This window comes from Plectropomus leopardus, chromosome 1 (assembly GCF_026936395.1).
Source record: "Plectropomus leopardus strain MGB_pleo_1.0 chromosome 1, ASM2693639v1, whole genome shotgun sequence".
NCBI lineage: Eukaryota > Metazoa > Chordata > Actinopteri > Perciformes > Serranidae > Plectropomus > Plectropomus leopardus.
Window position 1 is genome coordinate 31,137,349 of NC_142176.1, and position 21,724 is coordinate 31,159,072.

Sequence of the window (21,724 nt, forward strand, 5' to 3'; positions counted from 1 at the left end):
TAAACAGACAACTGTATAACACCAACAATAGCACGGCATAAAGACTCCTATGGCACAGATCCATAAGTAACAACCTATGGTTACGCTGAATATTTGGTAGCTGATCACTAGGCCTATTTATTGCTTGTTTCAACCTTTACTCGGAATTTGAAAGCAATGTCTCCAGATGCACATACTGCATTGAGGCTGCATAAGAGCAGGCGCCTCATGTAAAGAAGCTGTGTCCTCCGGTTCGACTCCGGCCTCGGCCCTTTGCTGCATGTCATTCCCTCTCTCCCTCCCCATTTCACACTTGTGCTGTCCTGTCGATTAAAGGCAAAAACGCCCCAAAAAAAAAAAAAAATCTTCCTTAAAAATTTTTTAAAAATACTTCATGTATGTACCTCTGCTACTACTACTAGACCTTTAGGACCCTGGAATTCAAATTCAAAGTGTCTCTAAAGTGAACTGAGAATGTAAAGTGTTTCTTCCGTCCCATCGGATTTGTTTGATCACAGCAGGGACCAAATGCATTTATTATTAATGGTTTTGGAAAAACGTCAGAGCCCCCGTCTGTTTATTGCTTTACAAGGCTCCTGTGTTGTTGTTAATCCTCTTGCCTTTAATTAACATAACAAAATTATTAATGTCTCCTTTTTATCTTCATTATCGTGTCTTAAATCCCTTTAGCAGCTGAGAAGCATGCCTAATCGCGAGGAAATGGGTTGTGATATGTGTTATTTCTGCTTGTTTTCCAACTTGCAGCTGCAGTTAAATAAACTAAACCGGGGCTCATATTTGTCCAGCGTCTTAGACACACAAATGTGTCCTGACTGCTCAGAAATTCACTATTGTCTGTATCTCTTCTTACTTTCAGACATGTGAGAGAAATAAATCAACTTTTTTTAAATGACACATCTCTTTTAGGATTTTAGATGGTTTCAGAGCTATCCTTGGAATTTCCACCAGTTTTACATTAATAGAAAAAAACATCCATGCAACAGACTGGATGATCATTTAACTGAAATGAAAACAGCTTCTTCAAGAAGCTTGTGGTGACTAAGTCCACCCAGAACATTTGCTCCAACTATGTAACTATATGAAAAATAGATTCACAGCTATGTTACGTATTTTACTATAAATGTCTCTTTTGTGATGCATAGCTGAACCATCACAGTATGTGGCATCGGCTATTTACGAAAAGAACATGTTTCTGTGTGCAACCAGTACTCATAGAAGTTATTAAAAGTGCTATTTTCTGATGATCATCATCTCTCCTGATTCAAATTACATTCAGATCAGCTTGTCAGTTTGTTGACTGCACACTGAAGCACACCGACAAAAATACAAGACATCATTAAGACACTGTTGTCACACTGTGGCACCAATAAATGATATGTTGCATATTCCATTTATTTAATACTTTAAATACTCACTGTTCTTTAACACATAAATATCATTACTATCAATTTAAGCATTGTTGTATAACACATATACTATCAAATCAACCTACCTTATGCATAGAAAGTTGCCTTTTACATTAATCACCCCATATTTATTCCAGCACCCTGTTTCAATGATAAGAGAAAAAAGCAAAAACTCTCTTTCTCCTCTTTTAGATGGTGAATAATAGATTTTTGCACTACATCCTTCTTCTAGTCCAGAGCGAAAGAGACCTTCTGTTCCTCCTCTTACACTCCTCATTATAAATAATATTGTCTTTAAGTATAACCAGACACACAATTTAATTATTCATGAACATATTTTTTAATCAGCAGCTGAAGTATACAATTCTGGTTGAATCTAAGCTCATAAACACTACCTGTTAACGGTTTTCTCCCAGCGCTGCCGCACTGAGAGGGCTGAAAAAGTGCAGCAGAATCAGGTTGGTGAGGTACTATCTTGTGAGAAAATCTGTTAAATCAAATTGGAAGTGAAGCCACAGACTCTTTTAGCTAAGATTCATAATTCATCAGAATAAACCATTTTGGTTTAAAAAGAGTGTGTTGCCTCACCTCCTATTCATTCTGGCAGGCTACATACACAAATTTAATTACTTTGACTTTGCTTTGCTTTTTAAACTAGTTATGCTGCTCACACAAAGACTTCCACTCTGGGTAAACAGTATACTTTTCTGCAAATCTTGTTATAAATTCACCAACACAAATTGGTACCCTATTAACCAATCTCTGTGGACTTACATGTAAGTACATATCTATGAAAAACAATGTTATCTGTACCAACAAGATCACCCCTGTCCTTTCTCTTTGCTAAGTAGTATTCTTCATTTCTTACACAGGGATCAAAATACAAGATGCTCTTTTTTTTTAACCACCTGATCTGTTTCAGCACACAAGATAGTGTAACTCCAGCTTCATATTTACACACATCTGGACTTAACAACACTGAGCAGACTGAAGTGAGCCAGCAGTGGAGATAAATTACAAAGGACAAGCAAGGATGTTAGGAATGGAAACAATAAGAGTGGTGAATCCTGTGGATTTGTATGTGTGAGCATGTGTGACAGAGGTACAAAGAGAAAGACAGGGAGACAGACAGCTATGTTTGCGAGAGAAAGTGAGGTGATGCGTGCTTCCCACAGGAAAGATAATCTTTATAATATCCTGTAGTCTGTGATGCTCTGCTATTTTCTAATCTTGTAGTTTGAGTGCGTTCAGAGATTCCAGAGCAGATAATCAGTGAAATTCCTTTTTATGCGCATGGTGCAACCAAAATCAGGTTGGATTTTTAAAACTCCTGTAATCTGAGCACAGCTCTGAAAGTTACCTTTGTCGGGTTTGTGAACATGTCTTCAGAGAAAACTCTCAGCCAGGAACTTAAAGTACCATTTAGGAGAAGATGTATCAGTTGGAAAAATTAATAAATGTGATGATGTGGCCCTCTCTAATATACTGTGCTGTGTATGTATGTGGCCAGAGAGTTAAACATCTCTATCTTTCTTTTTTTTGTTTTTTTTTTTTGGGGGGTTAAATTATGTTGACACTGGTCCTGTTAAAGGTTTTTTTGAAAGAACAGAATTGCACTTTCTTGTCATGTTTTTAATCTTAAAGTCTAACAAATGAAAATGTTCAAAATTTCGCAGGTTAATTTTTTCATATCCTTTAATATATGTTTCTTTTTATACAAATACAGTGGGCTAGCAGCATACTAACTTCAGTTTCAAAATAATACATTATAATCTATACTAAAAATATGCTATTTTTGAGCTATTTGAATTACACTTTTTGTCTTTATGATATGTAATCATAGCAATTTGTATGTTCATGGTAGACATTTTAGACAAAAAAAATGTCTTCCATTTGCTGCATGATTAACAATTTATATTTATTGTTAAGGACCAAATTTCTGATAGGATAAGGTTCTAGAGGTTGTTGTATAGTTTAAAAATGCATAAATGTGATAATCCACAGTCCAATCATTTGTAGTTTGTAACATGTGTATCTTACATATGGAGGATGTTTTTTCCACAGTTCACAGTTGACTTTAATCTGAAGTCAAGCCCCTGGACCTGCCAACTGTGTATTGGTTAATACACTATATGAGGCTCCTAGAGAGTAAAGTTTTATCAATGCTCCAGAAATACTACTTTATGCGTAAGCAGTCTTCATACAGCTTTGTGACCTGCATATATCACAGGGTTACAGCCCAACTATAACTTCACACTGGGTCTATTCATCAGGTGCTGTGATGCCTAGTGTGATTTTCAGTGTCAGCACAATGTGTACAAAGCAGTAAATCAGATAGGCTTTATGTATGCGCGTGTGTGTTTGTGTGTGTCTGAAGAGTATATTCGTACTGTGCGCAGACAGGAGCCAAAACTGACATTACATTGGGAACGACAATGAGATTACAATCGATGAAACGCTGTTTTGTTGTTGCGTTCTCTGGTGGGTGTCAATGTTATTTGTTTAGCACTTCATAAACAATACCTAACAAAACAAATCAACTAGTAAGGGTCACATGAAGTACCTGATGTGCATGTATTCGGAACAATAACACAATACGGAAAAAGATTTATTTCTATGAGCTTGTCTAAAGGATACATGATTATTGATTATTTAAATATCAGCAACCCCAGCTCTACAGAGTATCATGGGGTGCCCAGTTGCTCACCCGGTAGAGCGGGCACCCCACGTGAAGTGGCTATGTCTTTGCCACAGGGGTGGCGGGTTTGACTCCAACTTGCAGCCCTTTGTTGCATGCTATCCCCTTTCTCTCCTCCTTTCACACTTATGCTGACCTATCCAAATAAAAGCTAAAGCCCAAAAAGAAAAGAAAAAAGCTTCTTGACCGCCTTGTAAATGTTCTATTATAGAAAATGAGTCATATTAATCATCAAAAGCACTGAACTTGCTGTACATTCACTAAATCTTACCAACACATTTACAGTTGATAGCACACTTCTCACATTACCTCGGTCCTGTCACTTTGCTCTCCATATTTGTTATATGTAACTTTATGATGGCCTTTCACCAGACTAACAGGCTCTAATGGTGATGATAAAGTGCTTTGAAGCAAACAGCTCTCATTGTTTTTCTCTGCATCTTATCTGTCCTGTGCTGATGTAAATGACTGATTTATACAGATGTAAGTTTCAGCAGAACAGATGCCTTGATGTTGATCTGTCATTCAACACAGTTTTTGACTATCTCAAATATTAGTCCTCCAAATGACAGAGCAATATAATAACATAAACATGACATCCAATCCTAAGGTTGATTGTCATCAAACATAATACTGAAAAACTCCTGTGAGGTCTTCGCTGACATGATTGTGTGTATTTGATATAATGGTATATGAAATATGGCTTCATTTTTTAGATGAGACAGGGCTGGGCAATAAAACGATAATGATTATTATCTCAATATAATTTTCCTTGAAAGAGATATGATAAATTTTCAATAAATTTTCAATATAATTAAACCGTCAATACGCCCTTAGAGAGAGGGGGTTATGCCGCCATTAACCATACGAAAAAGAGGAAGAAGTACTACTAGAAGTAGAGGACGAAGAAAAAGACAAGACAGGCCACTAAGGCATACGGTAACATCATAACATGCAAAAACATTCAACACTCAAAGTTATTTTAAGTATGATTGTTTTGGACCACGGGAAATTATTTGCAATATAATGTTAACCCCAGTAGCTTCATGTTACCCTCATTTAATGCTAATGGTAAGTTAGCAAGTTAACGTGATATAACGCGACTAATGTGAATAAAACTTTCATATATTTCCCCATCCATAAACATTGTTTCTGTCAGTCACGTTAGACGCATGCATTTGGTTGCCAAACAGAAGAATTTACATAGTGGCAGTGAATATTGTTCAGAAAGTACTGACCACAGTTAAGATTCTTGTTTTGTTTATTTATTTTGCTTCCGTTGTCGCTAAGAAACTTACAAATTGTTTAAATACTCTGACATGCTCCTGAAGATTTATTTGCATATTTGTTGTTTTATTCATTGACATTTTTGCGATTACAGTTGTTTTGAATCTTCCTCAGATTTGTAAAATATTTTGCTTTTTAGCAAATGCTGTCATAATTTGACAATGAATAAAAATTTAAACCACAATTAAATATCTGTTTTCTTCGATTTTCACTCAAGAGCAAAAAATAATTTTTTGACTTTTTTTTTAGCATGATAAATATGGATATCTACTGATTTGAACACTTTTAGCCATATTGCCCTGCCTGAAAATGTTATAGAGCACAACTTTTTGTTGAACATGGAATTAATATGTGCTGGGTTTAAAAGCACAGCCAGTTACAAATCTCTGCATCCCAACAGAGAGTGAGTTCTGCACGCACGTCAAACATTAAAACATGCGTGTTCACATATGAAGACTTACAGTGAGTGCAGCAATATTCTCATATTGCAGGGCTCAGTCGCTTCAGTTAACATTCACTCACGCACCATTGAGTGAAATTAGCCCACTTTAGGCCATAGCACCACAGTCAATTCACTGTGAGAGCTGCTTCCAAAGAAGTCAATAGAACGTATTGTATTACATGCTGGCAATGATGAGGGGAGCAGTCCAAAGGGATAATACAGACTGAAATGCTGCATACCTTAGAGGGTTGCGCTGGAATCTACAGTATAATACGGGCAAGCAGAAAAATAACAGCCCCACTCTGTGGAGTGGAACCGGAGGATTCAGAGATCAAATAGATAAGCCACTTCAGACCTTTCCATTTCAGCGCATGATAGAGCTCACATCTCTAAATTCTTGCATGGCACATCATCCCTTCCCTATTTGATCTATCTCTGATACTGATGCTTAGGGTACAGTACAAGGCTCGACTGTGTTAGAAGATTGTGATCCAAACTGAAGCTTAATTAAATTCTTAATTATTCAATTGACCCAGCAGCTGGTGATCAGTGGAAATGAAGCATGAAGAGGGTGTTTTATTAAAACCGTAGTGTTAAATTATATAAGCAATGTCAACTCAAATGTGCATTAGTCTGCTTCTGCATGATGCTAATTAGAACAGGAACTAAGTACACATCTTATTAAAAATCACAGTTAGTGCCGGCATCTCTCGCTCGCACGGTGAGTAAACTCCAGCGCTGATGTCACTAAATAAACAGATGAACCAAAGGCTGGTAATGAAATTACAGACAGGACTATTTCTGGCCGGGATCCAGGAAAAACCGAGAAAACTGAATCCATCAGCCTTCTATGGAGGCTCTCCCACACACCTCACCCTTTGTTCAGAGCATTGATAAATGCTAACGGCACCTGTGCTACACCGCCACTGAGACTATGGCACGCGAGGAGGAATTACTTAAGTAGATATTTGCCTCTCTTAAAGGTCTTCACTGGTCCTCCCACTGTCTCAGTGTAAGTGGCCCCATTTCTGTTTTGTCAACACGTATTTTGCAGAAGACAGGGAGCGTTAGAGAGAGAGAGAAAAAAAAGATTACAAAATCCCAAGTCGTGCTTTCACAGTAAGGACACCGTTTCGATTTTGCAGTATCGTTTCAGCAGAGCTAACGTGCAGAATGGCATGTGAGGCCGAGAGCATTCTTCTGCTGTCAAATGAAAACTTTTATCTCTTAATTCTTTCAGGACTTAAACCCTTAGACTCTAAATGCAGTAGTAACAGTCATCCCACTCCCAGCTTAGTTTATTTTATGATTTCTCCTCAGTTTGCCGGATTTACAACACTTCTCACTTTTGTACTGAGCTTTCTGGGGCTTTTGATATTAAAGATCCCTCCGCCCACACACTCTGGTAAACAAAGTTAAAATATTGCTCTCCAGGTTTTTTGGTACGTGTTTACAAGTACAAAATGGATTTCTGGAGGACTCTGCAAGAATATTCCCCCCACTTAGTGACATGAGGATTTGTGAAGTGACAGTCTCACAGGGGCCTGGAGCATTGATAAAGGCCAGATGTTTCCTTCGAACACACATCAGCACAACGCGGGGAAGATCCCTCCGGAGTTGTGCTGCTCATTATCCTGTCTGATTGGACACTGCTCTGACAGAGGAGCCCAATAAGTGGCACATTTTACTTGTATCATCAGCCATAATTACCTTCCCACCAACCTGGTGAGAAGACGTGAGCAGATTGCGGGTTTTGTGTCTGCACACGTTCAGTGATACCTTTACAAAGTCCTGTGTCCTTTCTTGGCATTTTGAACCCGAACTCATCACGGGATTGGCGCTCACTCTGATGTGATTTCACTGAAACACTTGTAATTATCTTGTTTGTGAAGCATTACAGGTTGTTATCTTGAAAGAGCCATTTGATCATCCGAAATCTTTGATACAGCGGGCCTGCATGCTAATAGTAACAATGACAGGAAGGAGAGATTTACACAACACTGAAAGCAGTACTATCTGGTACTCTGCCTTTGGAAATGTATATCATTAAATTAATATCTAAAACTTCCTTTTAACTCTTTTGCGGTAGGATATTTAAGCTGTCAGTTTCTATAAAAAGCTCAGTAATGTGCTTTTATTGTTAAATATCCTGCATTTCAGCTATTTGTATTTGGAAGAGACACAACCAGCATTTCACAAAGGTCGCCAGCCTGTGTGCTTCCTCAACCTCGGGCATCCATATCTCCAGCCCCGTGCTGAGGGAGAACAGATGGAGTCAAATCAAAATGGTGGGAAATGACGAAAATACATTTGAGTCGTATGGGCTGACAGGACTGGGCCTGAGCCAGACCAGCTACAATGTAGCAGGAGCCATGTTTGACATATGTGCTGCTATTTCAGCGTGTTCCACAAGGGCACATATGTCATGACCCACATGGCCCAATATCCTGCAAACAGACTGAGATATCAGAGAACTGGTGACTTCTGAAGGGAGGCATGAGGGTGACCAAAGGGCCACCAGATCTCTGGCAATTCCCAGCTTTCCTTACTAGGGTTGGGAGCCCAAACTTGGTTCCCCATTAGAACCATATTCAAAATGCAAACTACCAGGTAATCAAAAAAATAAAAAATAAATAAATAAATAAATAAAGAAACTGGTGCTGCTTATCGGTTCCTTGTGCTCTCTCTGTACTGGGCAATGCCGTGCAAAGCAAAACATTCTGTTTTATTTAGGTACCATGGGAAAAATCAATGAAAGTTACGAGTACACGAGTAAGGGCTTGCTCCATCAGCAGAGGGTTTTCTGCACCGATCGCCAACACCTGTTTACCATCAGCACAGCAGCGCAGTCTCTCTTTACTCGCTCAGCCAAACACTTGTTACAGCACACAGTGCGCTCTGAACTTCACTGCAAAATTCACAGTCTCAAAACAGTCGTGTTTTTTTTTTTTTGCAGGACGCAATGAATGCTCTTTTGCATTTCAACACATATGTTGTTTTATGACTCACCGTCAACTTCATCTATGAAGAGAACGAGCCTGCCTGAATGTCTTCATGGAGCATGCACTTCTCACATTGCCAGGACAGTGAGACAGACACAGTTGCAATCCAGGACTCAGGGGGCCTCAGGCAGAGTTCATCACTACAGTGAATAATAAAAGAATAAACAGATTTTTATTTAATCATATTATTTATTAACAGCAACCAAATGAAACTGTATGATATTGATTGTGAATCTGATTGTTAATAAAGGCTGTTTTTCCCCCTGTGAAATCAGCATGTGAAGTGTTTGGTTTCACCCCTTAAAAAGAAAAAAAAAAAAAAAAAAAAAATGCTAAGAACCAGAATTGATAAGCATGAAATCACAAACAAATTCAAAAGACCTATCAGACATTTCTATATGTCTCTGTTGTTGTATTTGATTACTCTGTCATGTAAATGTTAGGTTGCAAACAAAAGGTGTCTGTAATCAGTCTGTGATTGTAATCTTTTTTTTTTAAAAAAAAGCTAATAAATGGTGTTTATTACTGAACTGCCTCATATTGGTTGGAAATGCGTGGAATGTCAGGTGAATGCTATCAATAATGTGTCTGTATGAGTGTTAAAGACAAAAGAATCAGTTTACAAAAGGCTGACTGAATGAGCTAACAGATGGAGCTAGGTCCCCTGAGCCAGTATTAGAGCTGCGAGAACTGGTCGATTAATCTACTAGCTGATCTTCAAAAAACATATTTGCATTTGATAATTGATTAATCACTTTAGTATTCTTTAAAGAAAAATGGCATACATATGATTTTTCAGCCAATCAATCCTTGTATAAAGCCCTACAATGTTCAGGCAGGTTCCAATCTTTATAAATCTTGAAGGTACAGAATGCAGTCATAGAGCTTTCCAGCTATAATATGATTTGTAAATTTAAAAAAAAGAACTCCTATGGGTCTTTGCTTTCTTTGGGAGTACTACTAAATATGTGGTGAAAAAAAATTGTACAAAGCATTTTATGGCTCCAGGCTAGCAGCTCAAGGCTACATTAGCCGCCATTAACATACCACACTCAAATATCCGGCTGAACAGATGGTGGTCAAGTTGCATTGTAGGTAATGCAGGCTCCAGGTTTTGGCAATAAACAGTAGAATTTAAAAAAAAAAAAAAAATGACACCTATGATTCTGCTGCATCCTTTTTGCATAAACTGCCCACTGTGAATCTGACAACGTTACAGGAGCGCAATGCTGAATGGGTAGAGTACTCTTTTAACAAGAAGGGAATGTCATCGATGAGAATGTGAGTATATCCCTCAGCTGAGCGTTACCGTTTGAGCTTGAAACTAAAGGACTCTTGATAATACAGGACTACAGGCCTCAGCTTGACCCTCACAACTGGAGGCCCACTCCTTCTCCTAAAGGCTTTTAGTTTGGTTAAGTGGGCTGGGCCGTGGGGCAGATGGTTGTAGGTAAGTGGGGGGACAGACAGAAAAGACAGGAAAAAAAAGCTGTGAATTCAGTGACCTCTCTCTCTCTCTCTCTCTCTCTCTCTCTCTCTCACTCACTCTAACAGATGATTTGAGAGGGATCTGAGATTTCCCTTAGAGCCATACCTTGGTCTCAGAGTGACACATTTATTGCCTGCTATCTCAGAAAGGAGGCCAGGGGAGAAATACTATGTGTCTACGCTCACACACACACACACACACACACCAATTTAGCCACAGTACATCCTACATCATATACAGCCCCAAATTATTAGTCAAAATGCACCCCGATAACCATGATGATAATGACTCATATTTTTGCTAATACTTTGACAGTTCTCAGAACGGTGCCGGGTAATCAGTTCAGCATCGCCGCACTTTATGTTAAGCTCAAAGTGCAAAGCAGCTGGAATTAAATAATGATGTGTTGTAGGTGCAGGGATTAATAGAGGAGAGCTGGGAGTTCTGTGTGATTGGAGAAGTTGACTGCAGGCACAGGATGGGGATTAGAAAGGGCTTTGCTTCTCCCAACCATACACTTGTATCCTTAGGCACAATTTTTTTTTCTTCCCCCCACCTCCTCCTAGAACACTGGACACGTAAATAAGTACATTAGACCTTCATCAATTATCACTGGACTCCCACAGCAAGGCCCAGGTGACAGCACAACCCCATTAATAAAACAAAGAGTGAATCTTCCACTACTTGCACTCATCAAATATGACCATATGTCGTTGGCTCGCAACACTATGTGTGCATTAAAATAATTCCCTTGTGGCTTTATATTCTAAATATAATCGATAGTTTTCCCAGGAGGGATGAGATTCACTCTGATGTTAAAACATCAAGCTTCTCCGCAAGGAAAATCCGTGCTTAAATTAAAATTACAATCCGCTTTAGTCTCATCAGGGTGCGTGTTTGGTGTCGTGGTGGTAGCGTGTTGTGTGAATGTATGGACACAAGAACGTGTGCACACATGCATTAGCTTCAGAGAGTTATGTTTGTACCCTGAAAAGAGGCAGCATAATAATTTCATGAGAGCAGTATTTATTACATGAAATAACTATTCCTTCCTGACACTAGAGCAGACCGTATCCCTCCAAGCCATCTGCACAAGAGGGAGCACCTCGCACTGGGCGACCATAAAATCCAACATTCATCTGAGCATGTAATATAACGCCGTTGGAAAGCTCACCCATGTTGGCCAGCTCATACACAAGCCTTCTGCACAGGGATATTAACACAGCTCTCCAAGCTCAAAGAAGCTTGGCAAATACTATATACACTTCATCAAGCCATTATTCTTGACCACACAGAGGAGTGTAGATCCATGTTTATATTAAAGAGGAAATCAATAGGTTCCCACAAGAAGGCTGTAATGGTGCTGTAGGTGCGGTTTACATCTCAGCTTTCTTTTATCAGTGTCTGACTCCTTGTATTACAGAACTTAAAAGCCTGCATGGTGTAGCCTGCGTCTAAAGATACATACAGAGCCAACTTTGAATATGACACTGCACAGCAAGTATTTCCACGCTGTCTGCACACTTAACTTTCAAAGCAAAGGTATTCTTTCTGTTACACACCATCACACTGATGCTACACACACTGTGCGTTTTTTCCAAACTGATCACAATAAAGTGGGTTGAAAAGCTAAAGCTCATTCAGAGACAGCTTAACTGCTTGGCTGATCATCCTGGGTGTTTCTGAAAGTGTTTTTTTTTTTTTTTCAACTCACTGAAAGTGCAGCGATTTCCTTTACCTACCAGCAACTCCCTTTCATGCAGAAAGTGTGCAGATTGCCAAGTTATCTTCCGTGTTCAGCGAATGGTTGTCATGGAAATGCTTTTCCAGACCATGACTTGTGCTGATTAACTGTACATTGACCTTCAAAACTGAAATGACATCACAAGAAAGGAGGGAACTGGTGAATGAACAACAGCAATCCCCTCCAAAAAACAGCAGTTGTTTCAGAGGAGTTCCTAGAAAAGCCCCAAAAACTGATGGCTATCTGTGCGACCCGCACACATGGGTTTGTCATCTTGAAAATGGCTGTGAAGTATGAAAGAAATAAAAGATGACAAGGTTAACTGAGGCTTTTTCACACCACCGTGAATTTGCAGCACATTTTTTGGACAGAGAACCATAATATGTGGCACTGCAAAATCAAAGACAAAAGCACAAAAGCTGCCTGGGGGAGTTTTTGTTATGAGCTCCCTGAGAAATTTATTTGATACTTTATGATGCTCTTTTATGGCATCCTCATTGGCAGAAAACACATATAAATATGGCACACTTGCTTACAGTGGTCATCCAAAGTATAATACAGAAATTAGGACTGCAGAATGAATCCCAAAAGTGAATTATTACTGTTCTCGTGAAAGAATTTTACCAGTAAAAAGGCACAGAAACTTCAGAATCAGAATGACCGCAATGACCTTAAATACACTGCAAACAGCAAACACCTCCATATAAGAACATGGCCATTATCCTGCTCATTGTACATCACAATCACAACTGAATCTCTACCAATACATAAAATCTGTTACATTTGCTACACCATCCTGTTGATTTACAGTTTTGCAGGTCGGATTCAGTTTACAAGCTTAAACCAGTTTGATTTCATGCAAAACAGCTGAACCAGCACCAGTCATTTTGACACCTTCTGGCAGTTAAAAAGTAGCTTACGTCAGTAACCTATGCGAAAGGGAAGATGGCCCAGAATACAAATTGTATTGCATTCATAATGAGCAAAATTACAACATGATAAACATAATGGTATGTTTATAAAGGAGATACAATTTCACTAAAGGCGGGAGCAGGGACGACTGGCACATGTTGTGTTTGTTCACTAAAACGTTTGTGCTTTTTGGGGTGACAAGAGGAGACATGGACATGGACATGAGTTAGTCTCTCAAAAGAAACAAACTAAAACTGTACCAATATAGTCAAATAAATTTTATTTATAAAGCCCTTTATCACAAATCACAGTTTGCCTCAGAGGGCTTTGCAGCGTATATAGCAACATTTTGGATTTGAAGCTGATGAAATAGGTGTCCTGATGCAGCGCTGTTGTTTTGAGCTGAACTTTTGTCAGTCGGCGTGTTTCTATTTATTCCTGATGGTCCCCTTAAAAGCCGCAATGGACGAAGAATGGCTGATTCTTGAAATTGAAACGAGGAATAACCTACATGATTCCTTCTTATTTCACGACAAAAACCTAAACAAGGTGTCTGCTGGCAAGAGATTCTGGTTGGGTAAATGGCCACCGCTAAGAACAAGCTAGGCTACTTGCTGTTGGCTGTATTTATTTTCATTTTTCAAGTATCACAATATGAATTGGGTATTTTATGTTTTAAAGTATTGTTAGAGCTGTAGGAAGAAAGAAAGCACATTTTTAAATTTTTTAAAGTGGTTACGTCTGATCTTGGGCACATAGCTAATATCTATGTGATTTGTTTACATTATTAATAAGAAGTGCATAATAAACGGATTCAGTGTGGACAGAGACCTCCATTGTTTTGCGATGCCACACAATAGTTAGATGTGCATATGGTGTTTGGACATAATGTCATTATGTTCAACTCTAGAGCAGCCGCTGAGTCAAGTTTGAGACCTGATTAAATTTTCTACACCAGTCCCATGTTTGTCTTAAAGTCAGACCCGTCTGAAAGTGTTTACACTACTCCAGCTTACTGTCCTACAGATCTGTCATTGGAACTAGGGAAATATCCTTTAGTGTATAGTAACTAATAACTTTAACGTTTCTTCCTGAGAAACTTTTTGAGTAAATAAACAAACTGGCAATTTAGCATGAGACCGTAGCCATCAGAGAAAAGCCAGAAAAGCCACAGAGGGGGAAGAAAAAGCTAAATTATCCAGATGTACACGTTACATGACTGACAGCTGATCTCCACAGAGTGTAGCAATCACCGCTTATCACCAAAGGCATTTTAAAAAGTCTCACAGATTGCAACTTCCACAAGACTTTCTAAAAGTGATGAGGAAACATGTCGGCAACTTGATGTTTGACTGACGTTTGACAGCGTAGCACACTCAGTAAGAGCAGAGAATTAGCGCGTGGAGCTCATAGTGAGAGATGACAGTAGATGATGAAGGAATGTGTAACATAGCAGTGGTAGATTACATATTGCACTGTATACAGAGAGAGTGAAATTAAACATGGAGGGCGTACAACTAAATCCTAATATCCACGACAAAGCATTAGCACAAAGAACGATAATTGTCTCCATTCGATGTCTGGGCTAAACCTAAAAGCAAAGTATTAGGAGATAATATGCATTGGGGAATGAGGAGCTATAGGGGCGGCCATCTCTGCCTGCTCTCTTAATTTGTCTCACTGTCATTTCTTCTCTCAATCACTGAGATGCCACAGACATTACAGGCAGGCCATGGACCCTGCTGGGAGTGCATACAGTGATGGGTATCAGTATTGACATTGGTCTAAAAGGATCAGTTAGCCTCCTCTTTACCCTGCAGGCCTCACAATTCCCTATTCATACAAAAAACAGCCTGCGAATGCACCTCTCCCCTGGTGCTCTTACTCTCTGATGATCTCTAAGAAAATACAAGGAGCACCACTGTCTAATGCCCCATAAAATTCTGACATCACCTTTCCACAGGAGAGGAGGACACACTCGATTTGATGGGCTAATTGTGTGTGGCATAATTAATCAATGTCTCCTGAACGTCAAATTCCCACATGCGCACTCCCAATGTCGCGTGAATGCAGATGAAAGCAGGGGGGGGTAAATGAATTTACATTTATTTATTCTCCTTCATCAGGTGATTTAGTCGTTACTGGCAGGTATCTGTCATTGTCCCTCACAGAGGGGACAGACACCGTTACAACTGCGCAAGATGGATCAAGTTTACCTTCGGCAGAAGACTCGACTAATGATGATGGAGGCCTTCAACGCTATCTGCAGAGTCTGGTTATTTGTTAAGGACAGAAAAAGAGGGGATTCAAAACATAAAAGCTGTAAAACTGCAGAGGAAAAAGTATTATTGTAATGAATATCAGGTTTGGTCTTCATTGTCTCAAAATTTCGATCACCAATACAAGGAGTCATACCTTTGTAATCTTGTATTTATTTATCTATTTATTGTATTTTTAATAAATACAAAAGCTTAATAAACATGCCTTTTTTATTTTCAATCTTATTGTTTATTCTTGCAAGGCAAGCACACAATTCCAATTAATTGCACTACAGTAAGCAGGCAGCTAATTTGTGTCTGTTGTCCCTGATACTAGTGCTAGCGATTTCACAGTACACCACGGTATTTTTTTCCCAATGACTGAGCCTTTATATAGGCTTATTCTACAGTCAGGGGTAAATAAAACAGAAAAATCTTTTATGTCGTGTACACTGAAAGCTTTAATGGGGTTTGCTTGGCCCCACAATATGATACAATAGGAAATTAGAATACATGACAGGGCAAAATGCAAATATTTTTTAATGTGAAACAAAAATATAGTAATCAAAGCCTTCTGTATAAATGTCAATGTTTATTGCAGTAAAATAGTAAAAAGTCTAATATTAATTAACATTATTTTGTTAAGCATTTTGCTCCAGTAAGACATATACCTCAAAAACAGTGTTTTAATCACTTCTCTGAAGCTGTCTTTTTCCAACTGTCCGTAGCAGGCCCATGTCCTTACAGAGGTGCATTGTTACTAATTGCTCTTCCTGTCATATGTAGTATGCAGACACAAAAGAGGTGAGAGGAGACCCCTACAAGTCAAGCAAAAATTAGGCATTTTTAGCCATGCTATGGACCAATGCCCAACTTTGTGTGTATTTCATCACTTTTGATGATTGCTGGTTGGCAGCAACAACGTGCAAACATAGCAATGTGCCAACAAAGGCAAGAAGTAGACTGTAAGCAAAGCATGATTTAAATATTAAGGGGAAAATGGGTTTTGCAACTAGTTTATGAGGAGTAAATGTATTTGTTATGCCTCAAAGACACATATAATGTGTTTTGGTGAGTAACACGATTAGGTAAACATAACTTGTTTTAAAAAAAGAGAAAAAACCCAACTGAATTGTTTAGGTTCAACTATCATATTGACAAAGTCCACCAATTGAATCCAGCAGTGGATTGAATTTCCATTGCTCAGCAAAAAGATCAATTTTAAATGGCTCTTCACTTAGTCGTCTCCTGCATAATGGAAAAAACAAGCAATCACTGTCTGCAGTTAGTACTGTGCACCAAAACTAGCAGCATACAGCCGATATCTTGAAAGAGGTGCAAAACAATATTTGAATAAATGTCCTAAGCAGAAGGTGGGTCAGTGGTTGTGGTGGGTGCCGTGAGACTATATTGTTGATGCTGAACTTCACGGTGGTAAGCGACAAATTACTGTATACTGGTTGGGCTGATGAGCTGCCTTTTAAGTCATTAAAATTTCATTGATTGGCAGAAATGGCTACACATTGCCTAAATGAAGAGTGACATAAGGGATGGAATGTGGCAGAAAACCATTCAGTCTGCACGCTGCCTCTTCAAGGTCCTCACGAAACCTCCATTTATCGAGAACTTTAAAGCCACATCAAATAAGCTGCATACTGTAGGGACAAATTAAGAAGAAGTCACATAAATCACACTCCAAGTATTTAAGGTATAATGTCATTTACATTTTCAGCTTTCTGCACAGCTAACACTCTTCCCCTGAGTGAATCCCAATATGGGAAACAGTCGAATAAGCTTAATTTCCTGGAGCAATCACAGGGAAGAGGGAGTCATTTCAGCAGGAGGGAGTGCAAGCTGCAGATTAACTGCAGCCTGATGACACAACTGTAAATATTGTTCTGACCCTTAAATGGTCGGGTGAGAAAGAAACTCTGCGGTACCGGTAAAGAGAGGGGTTTATATGCTTTTGTCACAGAGACATGTTAAAGATAACAGATTATAGCTGCTGAAATTATGGGCTACAATCCAGCAATTTAGTCTTACAGGAGGAAAAAGTGATTTTACAGTTGGAACACTCATGCAGCAAGCGCAATTAAAAATTGGCAGAAGCAGCACCATTCTGCAGGGTTTGGTGTATCCCTGCCCTTCCTCACAGAACATCTGCAAAGACTTTTTGAGTATATTTTAAATCTTCAGTTGTTTACATCCATGTTTACTAGCTTCTCATTCCATGCCTTCTCTGGCGCACTTATACATTTGTGCTGTGCAGCCACCAGTTGTTGATCAAATACAAACAGCACCACAGCAAACTGGTCATTGGTCATATGGTAAAAGAAACAAATAAATCAACACCAAAAACAATGTGTAGAATAAATGAATGAGGAGGCAAAGAGTAGGCATAGAGACTTAAAGGACTGCATCAGGAGAGATTTATTTTTGGAAAAGGGATTTAATGTTTGATTTATTGTCAGACGTATAGAAAAAAGCCAAACAACGCCTCACTTCTTGTCTTTTCTTATTCATACACTGATAGCTTCAGTCAGTGCTTTACTTTTACATTTGTTATTGTGCTAACTACGTGCTGGTGGCTGGCAGTCTGATCTGGGAAGCAATACTCTCACAGTATTTCTGTGTAGAGATTACTGACCAGTGAGCGAGAAATGAAGAGATGCTGTTTGACGTCCTCTCAAAGCATATGAAATGCAGCACTGTTTGTAGCTGGGTGTCTGACTTTGGGAGGATGGATTTCTTTGATGGTTGCAAAGATCAAAGGCAGGAGATTTGCTACTATCTGCAGTAATTTCAGAGCACCCCCCCCACACACACACACACACACACACACACACACACACACACACACACACACACACACTTCTATACTCATACTCACTTAATGTAGTTTTTCTAAACCGAGCATTCAAAACAGTTCATGTTCATGAGAAACAGTAAAGATAACATCAGTGGCTCAACGGCTCCTTTTTCCCACTGATGAAGATTTTTTTTTTTTAAGTAAACGTCACATTTTGCATGATGAGGCAAAACAATAGCGCTGTCAGGAGTTTTCACAGTATGTTACGTTAGTATCGTGACAGCCAATTTTTGGGAGGAATGTACCACACCAAGGCCCTATTGTCAAAAAACTAAAGCCCTAAATAATGTATTTAAAATGTATTGAAAACTTCTTTTAACAGTCAACTGCAAACTAATTGTGTAACACAAAAAAACAAAAACAAGGGCCACTACATAGCAGAAGGGTACAGCAGCCTGAGTTAAGAACCACCATCTCTTTGCCCTATTTTCACTTTCACTTCACCAGCATAGCCTACAAAATGTAGTTTTTCTGTCAACAGTGTGTTTGTGAATTACATAACTCACAGAGAGGGCAAAATGTTGCCACACCGCTGAGTTGAAGAAAGCAGCAGCAATTTCCAGTTCTGTCATCTCCGACACCAGCAGTGGCCATGGTGTCTCAAGAAGTGCAGCTGCAGGCTACCGGTGAGCTACACTGTGTCATCTTTTAAGTAGTGTTTCTTTTTCTTTTTTTTTTTGGATGTGCACAAGTACAAAGGGGTGGGGAAAAGTATATGGAGTAGGGATGTCAATTTTGGTTAATTTTGCTTTCAGCAGCCTAACACCCATTAAACAATGACCAGTCAGTAACTTAACATTTAAAAAAATACAACTCAGTGACTTTTATCCATCAATCCATGCATCCACAGATGGTGAAATTTCAGTGTTTTCGAATGTTAAAGTCTTGCCTTTTATTTTACTTCCCGTTAGCTTTTCTGCCAGATGGTCAGTTAGCTGCATTAACAAGCACAAACACAGTGCCAGTGACTCAGCTTTCGGACTGGTTAGCTAATGCTAACCTTGGCTGCTCTGCACTGTCCACTACCCCAGTCAGGAGGGAGCTAGCTAATGGCAAGGCTCATCTGGTAAACCCGTCCTGGAAACATGGAAACATGTTGGTCATCGTAAAGTCCCTACCTAGGTAGTTCTAATGAGCAAGTGGCTTCATTATGTACTGCAATATCCCTTTAGCATTGTTGTCAACCAGGTGTTGACGCTGCAAATTGTGCTAACGGTGCTAACAGGGAATTTGCTGTTCATAATTGAGTCATTTACACACTGGGGCAACCTGAGGGTTGGCACGATATTCACGATATTCTTTACTAGCACCAATCACAGAATGAGCCGCACGCTTGCTCCCACCAGACCTGTGTCAGTAAGCTAAAGACTAACGTTAAGATTAACCTACAGACTGACTTGCATAACTGGTCAAAAATATTCTCGCTGGTTAACTGTTAGCATCCCAGAGTGTAAGAAATGCTGATCCTGCTTTTGTTTCAATTATCGAAATTAAAAGCTTGTTATCGGTTGTCAATTTACAGTAGAAATTGTGCCACCCCAAAAAACATATCATATAACTTCTATTCGTTTCTATCATTAGCTCGTTTCTAGCCAATCTTCAATGATTTGACTGTAGTCAAAGGGAAAACAAACATCTTTTCATCACAGTGTGAGCTCCTTTGTAAGAACTGGCAATAGCCAAAATAGACACGGAATAGCCAGATGTCATTGCACTATCATGCACTGCTATAAAACATTTATGAGCCATTAGACTGCCAAGCCAAAGGATCCTGCTGCTGCGTATGAGGTCTGAGAAGCATGGTTAGTGGGAAGGGGCGCACACCATGTGAAATTAGCCAGTCACACAAGTCAGACTGCTCTTTTTCTTCATCAGTATTTACCTTTCAAACTTTTTTTCCAATGAATATCTGCACGTGTGAGCCTACATGTGAATTACCAAGTATCCAGTTAAAAAAAGAAAATCACATGCTGACAAATTACTCAGGGTCCTGAGAGATGAAACATTTTCTCTGTGTCCTCTCATCTGCGAGAACGTACCGTGAGTGGATATCACACAGCCCTCTTCACTGCATCATGTCAGCTGAGAGGACAGTGTAGATATGGAAGCTAAAGCCATTTTCTAAGGGATTTCTCTGTAAGAAGGTGATTTTGTTCTCTTGGTGTCCGTTATATTACTTTCAGCATTTCTGCAGCTAAGACGAGATCTCATTTCAGCATCGTGCCTGAGAGAAGAGGCTTAGGGGAGATGACAGGCCTCTGTCAGAGCCTCCGTGCCAGGAAAATTAGGGTTACACAATTACACACAGTTCCACAAGCGTCACCAAAAAGCCCTCTTCGTAATTGGATCCATTTTAGCGGGTTTAAAGCCCGCTTCTTTGAGATATACAGTCGGAGCAACCCTAGGAACAGAATTCATCCTCCTCTCTCAGTCTCAATCTCTTTTGCATTTAGACTGGCCCGAGGAAAAACAAAACAGCATTGAAGTTAGTCCTGTCACATTCAGTTGTTCTGAGCAGATGCAACATGTCACTCTAAATCTGAATAATTATATCCGCTTCTATTTTTGTTTTTTGTTTATTTTATTTTCTTACGAAAAAGGAAAGACACCTCTGTCATGAGCAGACCGAGGGAATGCTGACTGATATGGCAATATAATGCAAAGTACTGCATATAGAACTTCTATTTTCAGCATTAATTGCTTCTCCAGAGAGCTATTTCGAGAGTTTTACAAAGAAAGCTCAGATAGATGGAGGTCGAATTACAATGGTAAGTTATCCTCTCAGCCATGCCTGATAAGTGGCAAGTTGAAGTCAAGCCTACTGTGTATCACTCTTCATTAATGGATAAAATAAAGTGCATGCAACTGCTTTTAATTTCTGAGAATAAATTACTCTCAACTGTGCCATATTGAAATATCTTTATGTTATGAATTTTTAGATTCCCATTATAGTATTTGCATTCTGTGATTACCTCTCTTTGTTGTTGATTTACTGGGAAAAAAATGCATCCACGTACTGTATGTCATGGTTTATGATTTTATCTCATTAGATATAAGCCTCCCTGTTTACTGCTCACTCTACCACCTCTATAAAAGAGTAATATCTTGTTACAGCTGATGCAAACTCATCCATGCATCCATGCATTCACCACCATCATCTTCCACTTAACCAGAACAGGGTCGCAAGAGCAGCAGGCTAAGCAAAGCATTCCAAACATCCCGCTCCTAAGCAACATGGTCCAGATCATCCTGGAGTAACCCGAAGCGTTCCACAGCCAGATGAAATATACAGTCCCTGCAGCATGCTCTGGGTTGTCCTCAGCGCCTCCTACCAGTTGGACGTACCCTAAAAACCTCTAACTAGAGTCATAAGGAGGTGCAAACCCCGATCATTTCCTAATGTTGCTGCATCACATCAAAACAGTTCAAGTGAGGAATCATGCTGTTGAAACAGCAATTAAAACATCTCTCACAACCTCTGTGCCACTGACACTGCCTTGTCTTGAATCGAGCATTACTTTCATAAGTGTGCCTACAACAAACTTATTCTAGTTTGTAGGACTATAGGAAAAAATGACAAGCCCTTAAAGGGATACTTGCCATTTTTCAACCAGCTT

The 21,724-nt window shown here is 39.3% G+C and overlaps 1 long non-coding RNA gene across 2 annotated transcripts in view; it reads right to left on the reverse strand.

Annotated features, from left to right (window-relative positions):
• LOC148190443 (uncharacterized) overlaps nucleotides 1-21,724 on the reverse strand; it is a 98,782-nt gene that overhangs the window by 39,752 nt on the left and 37,306 nt on the right. For both annotated transcript variants that reach the window (XR_015776958.1, XR_015776959.1), the window contains exon 3: nucleotides 8,843-8,975. This is a non-coding gene — a long non-coding RNA (uncharacterized LOC148190443). The remainder of the gene's footprint in view (nucleotides 1-8,842; nucleotides 8,976-21,724) is intronic.